At 37.8% G+C, this 9,077-nt stretch overlaps 1 long non-coding RNA gene across 1 annotated transcript; it reads right to left on the reverse strand.

The window, feature by feature from the left end:
• Window positions 1-2,151: 2,151 nt before the first annotated feature.
• On the reverse strand, window positions 2,152-8,771 carry LOC149917560 (uncharacterized). The gene is made up of 4 exons (XR_016467538.1): window positions 8,512-8,771; window positions 8,025-8,138; window positions 7,481-7,641; window positions 2,152-3,499 (listed from the first exon to the last, which is right to left on the reverse strand). It is a non-coding gene; the product is annotated as an uncharacterized LOC149917560 (long non-coding RNA).
• Between the last annotated feature and the right edge of the window lie 306 nt (window positions 8,772-9,077).

Consider the following 9,077-nt stretch of genomic DNA (forward strand, 5'->3'; position numbering starts at 1 on the left):
CCAGTACCAGACCACCTTCCCGACAAAGAACATTTTCCATACTCAACCTGAACATCCCCTGACTCAGCTTCATGCCATTTCCTTGGGCAATATGCAATGGGAACAGCTACTATACTAACAACTATCAAAATAAAAAATATTATTAAGAACATTAAGTGACCATGAAATAAGGACTTAAAGAATGATTTGTTGCTTTGAATTTAAACACAGACTTTTTTTGGAATAATCTTTAGATCTCACTCTACCTCTATTCGATTGCAAGCATTGTTTCTTTAGCATATCTCCAAGGACATCTGGAGGTAAAAATGTTTATACATTTCTAATATTTTAGTTCTTGCTTTATATAAAAATCATATGTGGTTTATTTCCATGTATATTAAATTACAAAAAAGAAGACTAGAATTCAATATGCAATATTCATTTAGAGTATAATTGAATCAATGGTATTAACCATACAGATGAACTTAACCACTACAGGATTATGGATAAAAGCGTATTTAGCAGAAGCAATAAAATGGCAGTTTAGCATATTAAAGGACTACTAGCAATTTGACGTATATAAAATAAAGACAAAAGTAGACCCCAAGTGGAAATTGTTAAATAAACTGTATAGTTAAACAAGACTATAATTGTGAAACAACACTATAGATTGCCAGTTTAGAAGATGTCACAGTGTAAATGCCTGGTCTAAAATCAATGTTATATAGTTTGGAAAACCACTGAAGTGGTGTTAGGCAATTTTACAGGAAGGTGTTGGAGAGTGGTAACAGTGGGTACTACCTATAACAGGGGTAAGTGTTCACAATACTTCAATGGAGGTAGATGCCATGGGAATATTACTTTAGATATTGAGTGCTTTCTAAGTATGTTTGATTGCTTCTTGCAGTTTAGGACACAAGAGAATAAGGCCGTTTATTCTTCATGAATCTTTTTATTGCAGTGAATTTCTGATACAAAAATAAACGTAAAGTGAGTGAAGAATTCTATCTCCAGTTTCTGATCTATTCTTGATATCCAAGTAAGCTACAATTGCCCAACTTCCATTATGCTTTATAGTTTACATTAGATGTTTCTCTGTAGATGCCAATATCTGCAAGCCAAAACCAGAAGTGTTTTTTGGCTAGAAAATAAGGCCGTAACTCTGGATGTACTGGGCTTGGTGAGTTTGTTGGCAGGATGGGATGGTGAACTGATACCCTGGTACACACCTGGGACTGTTGGCACACACTACGTGCTGCTCTTGCTTTGTCATGTGCTATAAATTCCTGCTCCATAGGTATCACATGAAAAGCTGACTGAAAAATAAAGTGTTACACTTTCTCTGCTAAAGGGAAGCATTGCACAGTGATACTTGCTAAAGGATTTAGTGTTGCTAAATTCAGTCTAAAAGTAGCTTGGGGATAATCTGATAAAGTTAAATTCACTCAACTTATAAACATTTGCATGTTATTTATTCATATCGTTTACATGTGTTTGCCCTGATAACATGATTCTATGTGAAACAGCTGTCAGCAGCCACCAGATTCTGCTTGTTCACTGCTTTTTGCTGGAAGCCAAAAACAACTGCCCAGGCCCCATGAATACATTCAGTTCATTTATCCCAATTAGAAACTAATTTCAGGCAAGTGCCACTAACCAAGAACAATGTGAGACAGAACAAGAGAAATGATCTACAGCACTGTAGTAAGAGAAAAAAGAAATAGCAAATGAATATTTAGAGATATCGTGGCCTCAGAAGTGTCTTCTTTTTGCCAAGCTGTACATAATGTGTCTTTTTGCTACTGAGGTTTCTATTATCTGTGCAGACACACTAGGCTCAAATTTTAAATTGAGTTGGGGTGTTTGCCTATTTGTTCACAGAACTGATAAGGATCTTGCATGAAAATATTTCCTTTTTCCAGCATCAATGCTGCAGGAACAACCCTCTTCACAGCTTGCTAGGATGCTTACCTTCTGCAGTTGGCCAGCAAGACTGAGTGCTAAAACAACTTGAAATTTAAGAATGTTTCATTCATTACATAGATTTTGCTTATCTGCAAGGTAAAGCTGCTATATTTCCCTTTTATTGATACTGATCATAAGTTTGAATACTTATGTGTCATAATCTAACTTCTATTGTACACTGAAAAAGCCCAATATCCTAAAGCCACATACGCATACATGCAAGCAGAATGAATAATCAAGCACTAATTTGATAGCTACCATCACTTTTATCAATGTGCAAACTTCAGTGTCAGGTCAGCAGTGGTTCCACTTGGCTTTGGCTTCATTTTTATTTGTTTATAAATTTGCTTGAAATGTTAACAGCCGCAATGTAGAATTATGGTACATCATGTGTAAACATATCAAAAAGCATCACTTCACATAATTTTAAAAATAACTACAAACAGACATTAATTTGTTCTAATTGAAATGCACAATCTTTTTCAAGAACAGGGTGTCAACCATGTGTGTTGTAATGGAATTATTTGATACTTAATGCTTCATTGAACTACACGCTTTAGAGAATTTATTCAAGGTATGAATTAGGTGAACAGTACTTTTATTAATATTAAAGTATGTAGCAAAATGATAGTGAAAATATAGTCCTGATATGTATACTATTTGCCTTCATCTCTAAATGATACTGGATTTTTTGTAAGACATTTCACTATAGGATAGACAGGAGATTCTAATCTAGAAAAGATGTGCAAACATAATCAATGTGAGTACAGATCTCATTTATCTTTAAAATAACAGAAATTATGATATGCCATGCTATGACCTTGTAAACTGAGTGAATATAACCAAAGAATACTGAAATAAAGAAAGTAAATTTGTATGTTTTTCAGAGTACAAACAATGGTTTTGAAATGTTACTTTGCAGAACATTTTCTATTGTTCTGATTCCAAATGAAAAGAATCAAAAAAACCAATTAAATGTAGATTTCCAAACCTTGATTATATCCAGTGCTCAAGTGCACAACTGCTACTAGAAAAATAATTATCTTTCAGGGAAAGGAACAAAATTTGAACAAATTTATGTTAGCCTTTTAGTGTAAAAATTTGAGACCAATACAATTATGTTAAGCAAAGTATCAGCGAAGAGAGATTAAACTGCAATCATGGGTCCTTCAATTCAGTGTTCTACTTCACAAGGAGTTTGACTTTTGAATGCCGCAGACTAAGTAGATGCTACAGATCATTGCCCATGCTTTGTAAATGACACCTGTGATGCCTAGCAATTAGTTTTGGAGCTTTGCAGGAAGACATAGTTGTGTACAATAAAATTTAAGAATTCTTGTTTGAAAATGACAGCACAAGCTAAATACTTCTCAGCATATGAGACATTAGTTTTGTCCATATGTGTTCTTCTGTTCCTTCCTTATTTCTTTCCTTTCTTCATTCCTTTTTCATTCCCATCTTCTCTTCCTCACTTTTTCCTTTTTCCCATTTTTTTCCTTTTTCTAAACATTTTTTTAAATGGCAGGATGCTTCTCAGGCTTCTAGGGTAAGACAACTGGAAAGAGAAGTTAAACACTTCTGTCATTTCAAGTATTCAACAGTACATCAGTTTTATACAACATTTAATAAAGTCATGTGTCTATTTTAAAACATACACCATGTTTTGGAAATGAGTGCCAGGCTGATTAATAAGGGCCAAAATCACATTGGTCCCTTTAGTTCAAATGATTTACATGATGTCTTTTTTGGGTTACATAACTCTTCATATATAATGATTCATGTATATTTTCAAAGCTGTTATGTAGCTCACTACTGGCACAGAAATTACAGACAGTCCATGTTAAATATGCTTATCTTCTTAATGTTCTTATAACACTTCTTATACATGAAGTGTTAGAATGAGACTGAAACAAAGCATTTTAGTTTTACAATACCTATTCACTGTGCATGATTACAGTTTTAGACTAGGGAATATTAAGAAGAATATTTCATTGTTTGCTTGACTGCTGTAAAAGAACCATAAAAAGTGAGAAGTGGAAATGGATGTTACAATCTGCAAAACTACATCACTATGTTATTCCCAGAGAGAAGAATATGCATTGCATCTTACTAACAACCTTTCTTTATCCTCCTTCAAGTGTATCCTGGTTATCAATTTCCAGTTCTGCATCTTGAGCCTTTTTGTTTTTGAATGTGATTGCCATTAAAAATAATAAAATACACTTTGTTTTTCCTTGCTAAGATTTTGGAGGGGGAAACTCATGTTTTATAAAATTACACTGATGTCTTCATTAATTACCTCTTGTTTACGCACCAAGATCACATTGGAAAACCATTTACTTTCCTTAAAAGATGTGTAACATACGCGCTGTTGTCCGTTGAGACACCATTGTTTTCTAAGTTCAATTTCAGATGCATTCTGGCATGACTGAGCACAGTACTGCAAGCCTCTGCTCTTGTCACTATAAGTTTATAGATGTTTTTCAGTGAGATTTCTGTTAACCCTACGGCTATCAAACAACATTTAAGATGAAACAGCACCTGATCACCATTGATGATTTGCTTACTTATAAAGAAGAAAAGAGAACATGCTAAAGAACAAACAATAACAAAAAAGTAAAATAATTAATAATTACTTCATTCCCACACAGAAGAAACTAGATGTCAACCAATTGGTTTTTATGGTTGAGTATATTTTTAATGTCATTTTTTTCAGCCGCTATCCCCATTGGAACATCTTCTACTAACATAAATCAGTGTCAGTGATATAAATTTTGCTCAGGGCATTGTGTACAATTATGGTGTAGACTTTAGTGAGGGGAAAATTGTGGAATCTTAGAAACAAACAAGGAAAAATGTTTTACATGACTTATTAACTGATTTAGTATAAATGAATCAGAAAATAATGACAGCACCAGGATCCATCCAAAATACATTTTTTTTGAGAAAATATTTCACCAGTTGCTTAGAACATGTTATTCTTTCATCCTGTTTTCTGTGCTTCTCTATGAGTGAACCATAGATTCAGATTTAAAAAAAAAAAAAGAAAGAAAGAAAGAAAGGAAGAAGAAAGAATCATGGCACTGCAAGTAAAATATTGTATAAAAGAGAATTTCTATATCAGAGGGTCATGGTAAAGACAGTGATTAACAGAAGAGAATGTATGAGCTAGAAGAAAAGCAATACTTCTCTAATAAAGGAATTGCTAAGACAGGAAGCATGAAAAGCCTTGCCATGGTGCTGGATGTGTTGTTGTTTCTTTCTGACCTCACCTTGTCCAGTCAAGATGACTAAAAGCCTTACTTTGTTATTTACTAGCTTTTAAGCATATGGTTTTTGACAGTCTTCATTATTCTTTAATAAGTTTCTTTTGTAGTGGAACTCACCCTTTAGAAACTCGCTTAAGAAATGGAATTGAATGCCTCAACTAGAGAAGACTCATTTTAATTCATTTAAATATGTAAAGACATTCTGTTTTGTTTTGTGGGTTTTTTTAAATACCCGTGGGCTTGTAGGCAGAGAAGTATATAGCCTTATCTCCAAGTGAAAAGTCAGGTTTCAGTTCTCCGCAAACTTTTCCTTGTTCAAATTAGGGCATCTCAATGCAAGAGCTCGTTAAAGTTTCATGCTATAAGGGATGGGTCTACCAGCAGGAAAATCTACTTCTGTTTTTCTCAGTGCCAAGTTTTAAAGCCTGCTTACTTTGTGGGTGGTGAGAATCGAGAGGAAGCAGGGTAGCCACCGGCATGGGATCAGAACTTCGTCCTTGTGCACATGAGTAGATGTGTGGGTGTGAGAGAAAAGCAGGAGCGAAGGATCTACCCTTCCCTCTTGCATGCCAGCAGCTCACCTCAGCACCTCAGGGTGCGTGGTTAGGGCTGAATGTGCTGGGCCCATGTGTTTCCCAATCCTTCTGACAGGGCTGGGAAACTTGAAAGTCTTGCAAACATACTCCTGGGTCTGAAACAGGAGGGGAGAGAAGAGGCAACGTGTAAGATCTGTATAACCCCCAGGAGGGTTTTACAATGCCCAGAGCAAATTCCACCAACACCATGGCTGTAAGAGGGGACAGCAGGACTCCCAGGCCACCAGACCTTCGGCACTTGCAGGATAACATCTGCACAAAGGTCTGGAAGCCAAACAGTGCCCCAAAAGTCCAGTTTTGCAGCCAACCCCACATAGTGATCGGGTCTTTTCCCATGCACACCAATTTGGAAATAACTGTCAAATTAAAATGAGAGCTTTTGTATATGTTGATGCTGGTGGTTAATGTAATAAAAGGTAGCATTTATAATATGGGACGTGTGAAACCATGTAGGAGCGTGTTAGCAAATCCCAGTGAGTTTTCATGTGGGTACAATGATAAAAGAAGACAACAGAACGTACAGACATTTGCAGGCCGGATCGGTCATTGATACAGCCAAGTGAATCCGCTGGGGACTGAGAGGAATCACAGTGATTCCACCCATCACAAATCTGAGTTTTGCAATTTTAACTACGGAAGACTGTGTGGACCGATCGTAATGTCACAGAATGGCTTGGGCTGGAAGGGTCATAAAATCACCCAGTTCTGGCACTCTGCCATGTCAGGGCTGCCCCCCACAAGCTCAGGCTGCCCAGGGTCCCATCTAACCTCCACGGATGGAGCACACACAGCTTCTCTGGGCAGCAGTGCCAGGGCCTCACCTCACCCTCAGACAGCTTACACATTCCTGACGTCCTGCAGACATAACTGGGCTAGATTTCAAACAAGCTCAAGTGCAACTGCTGACCAGAGGCCCCTCCTGGAGGTGCCCAATGGCGCTGCTGCTGCAGTCACTTGTACCTGCTGCCCTCAGCCAGGCTGGCCCAAAGGCACCAGGCATGCTTCTGTATAAGCTGTGGTACAGAAATGCCCAGAGATACTCCACATTCAGACACCTTGCTTTCACCTTGCCCATAGGATACTGGAGACAAACACTAAATGCAGTGTGGAATGACTGGTTTTACAGTGCAATGACTGGGGCTTCTCCAAATTTGAAATGCATTTACTGCTTCACTGAGAGAAGTCCAAGTCAGAATACTGTCTTTACTGTACAATTTTCTTCTGCTTGCCAAAGCAGGACTAGGAATATCTGAGAGTAAAACCTATCTTCTGGTTGCTGTTGCACACTCCATAACTGTACAGAGTCATTACGGTTGCACTATGTTCTCTCTAATTGGTTTTCTCAAGAAGCAGTTTGTCTCTGAAAATATTGATACAGGAGAGGTGGGAGGACAGTGGAGGACCTGTTCAGAGTGCCCTCCTCTACAGCCTGCCCTGGGACTGGGAGCCCTTCTGCCGCTCACAGTCCAATGTTTTTCTCACCTCTTCCATCTCCCCTGACTTGGGCTGAGCAGCCCCTGCACCTGCTACTGCAGGATATTGCTATCTATGACTTTCCAACACTTCATATTCTGATGAATAGTTGGCTTCTTGTCACTTCAGAGAAAGGCCCCAACTGCTGCTGAATTTTCTTTCCAAGTCCAAAACAGAACAGAAGGAGCCTTTATTTACCTTAATGGGTTCTGAAGATTAATGCTGCAAACAGTCTGAGGTGCCTGGTCTCCTCATGCTGATTTCTGCCTTTGGTTTCATGAGTTCTGGCACATAAAGGAGTATTTCTGCCCAAGGTGCTCAGATCTGTAAAGCATGATGTTCTTGGCTAACTGCAGCACCTGCATATTAAGAGATGCCATGGAATAACAAACTGTCCCATGTCTTATGTCGATGTAATTTACAAACTCTCTCAATGGAGCCCCATAATGATAGAATAAAATGAACTGACTTGAAAGCAGCAAAGTGATCCTTTGCAATAAGCATAGAAATTATCCTGAAATTAAAGAAACAAAACAAAACAAAAAAACAGAAAACCAACAGAAGTCTTCCTCTTTCAAACAGAGACCACAGCTTTATTACTGTATGCTCTTTTTTTTTTTTCTTTTTTTTTTCTGGTGAACTTGCAGGTTACTGTGCTAATACTATACAACATTCCTTTAGGGCTTAAGCACATACATTTTAAAAGCTGATAACCTTTTTTTTTCCCATTAGAAGAGCTTACATCTTTCTACGATGTGTTCAGGGATCACATTTCACAAATTCATTTTCCAAGACAAGTAAAATCAGATGTCCTAACACCACAAACTTAATGAGTGAACTTTTGCCTTGCTGACGCCTGGAAGATAAGAAGAAATGAAGACTTTAAAATAAAGGCAAACATTTGCTTGAACATGTAAATGTAATTGTTCAGACTGTAAATTAAATTCAATTAAGTTCAGAGAGTAGTGTCTGAAGCCTTTTGTTGGTTATACTTCTGAGTTTCAACTCATTAAATTCAAATACTACTTTGAAGAAAAGGGAATCTACCATTTAACTGCCCATTACACATACTGGTTATCTTTAGTGCTTACCATTGAAGTACCACGACAACTTGGAGACCCATCTCCAAGTTATTCAATAGGAAAAGGAAGGAAGAGAAGACAGCAGCTAGGATCTGTCTGTCAACCATGGCAAAAGGATGTGAGCCCCCGAAAGCAAAACATACTTACTTAGGGTGCACAAGCCTAGAGCTGCACATCCACGGATATCCATCTTCATCCCTGGGGTGACCACTGTTGATTACTTGTGATGCTGTCCACCTTGACGGACAGACTGGGACTGACTGCTGTCTCTCTGGGCACACACCTTCTCAAAAGAGAAAGCTCATTTCAAACAAATCAAAACAAAAAAAAACCTTAAATCTCTCAGCAATTTAAGTTCAAATTAGTGTTCCATTTTTTTAGAGCTGCAACACTTGCCTGAACTTGAAGGCCTGATCTGTGTGTCATTTGACCTCAAAATATGAAGGAAACTATGTAAGGGAGCAGGGAAATGAGAGGGAGAAATGGGTCAAACTGAAACTTGGATACAGGGGAAGAAAGTCCATGAGGCACATAACTGAGGCATATGCAGTCAGAATAGTATGAGAAAGGAATGAGGGAGTCAGGAAGAAACTATGAATTGAGAACCCACAAGTTCCCTGATTTGGGGAGTAAACAGCATAAAGAGGAAGGAACCTATGCTGTATCAACAGCCTGGCATGAAAGAGCAGAGAGGAGGCATTACAGGGAAGCAG

Source organism: Phasianus colchicus, chromosome 6 (genome assembly GCF_987193195.1).
Source record: "Phasianus colchicus chromosome 6, bPhaCol1.hap1.1, whole genome shotgun sequence".
Lineage (NCBI taxonomy): Eukaryota > Metazoa > Chordata > Aves > Galliformes > Phasianidae > Phasianus > Phasianus colchicus.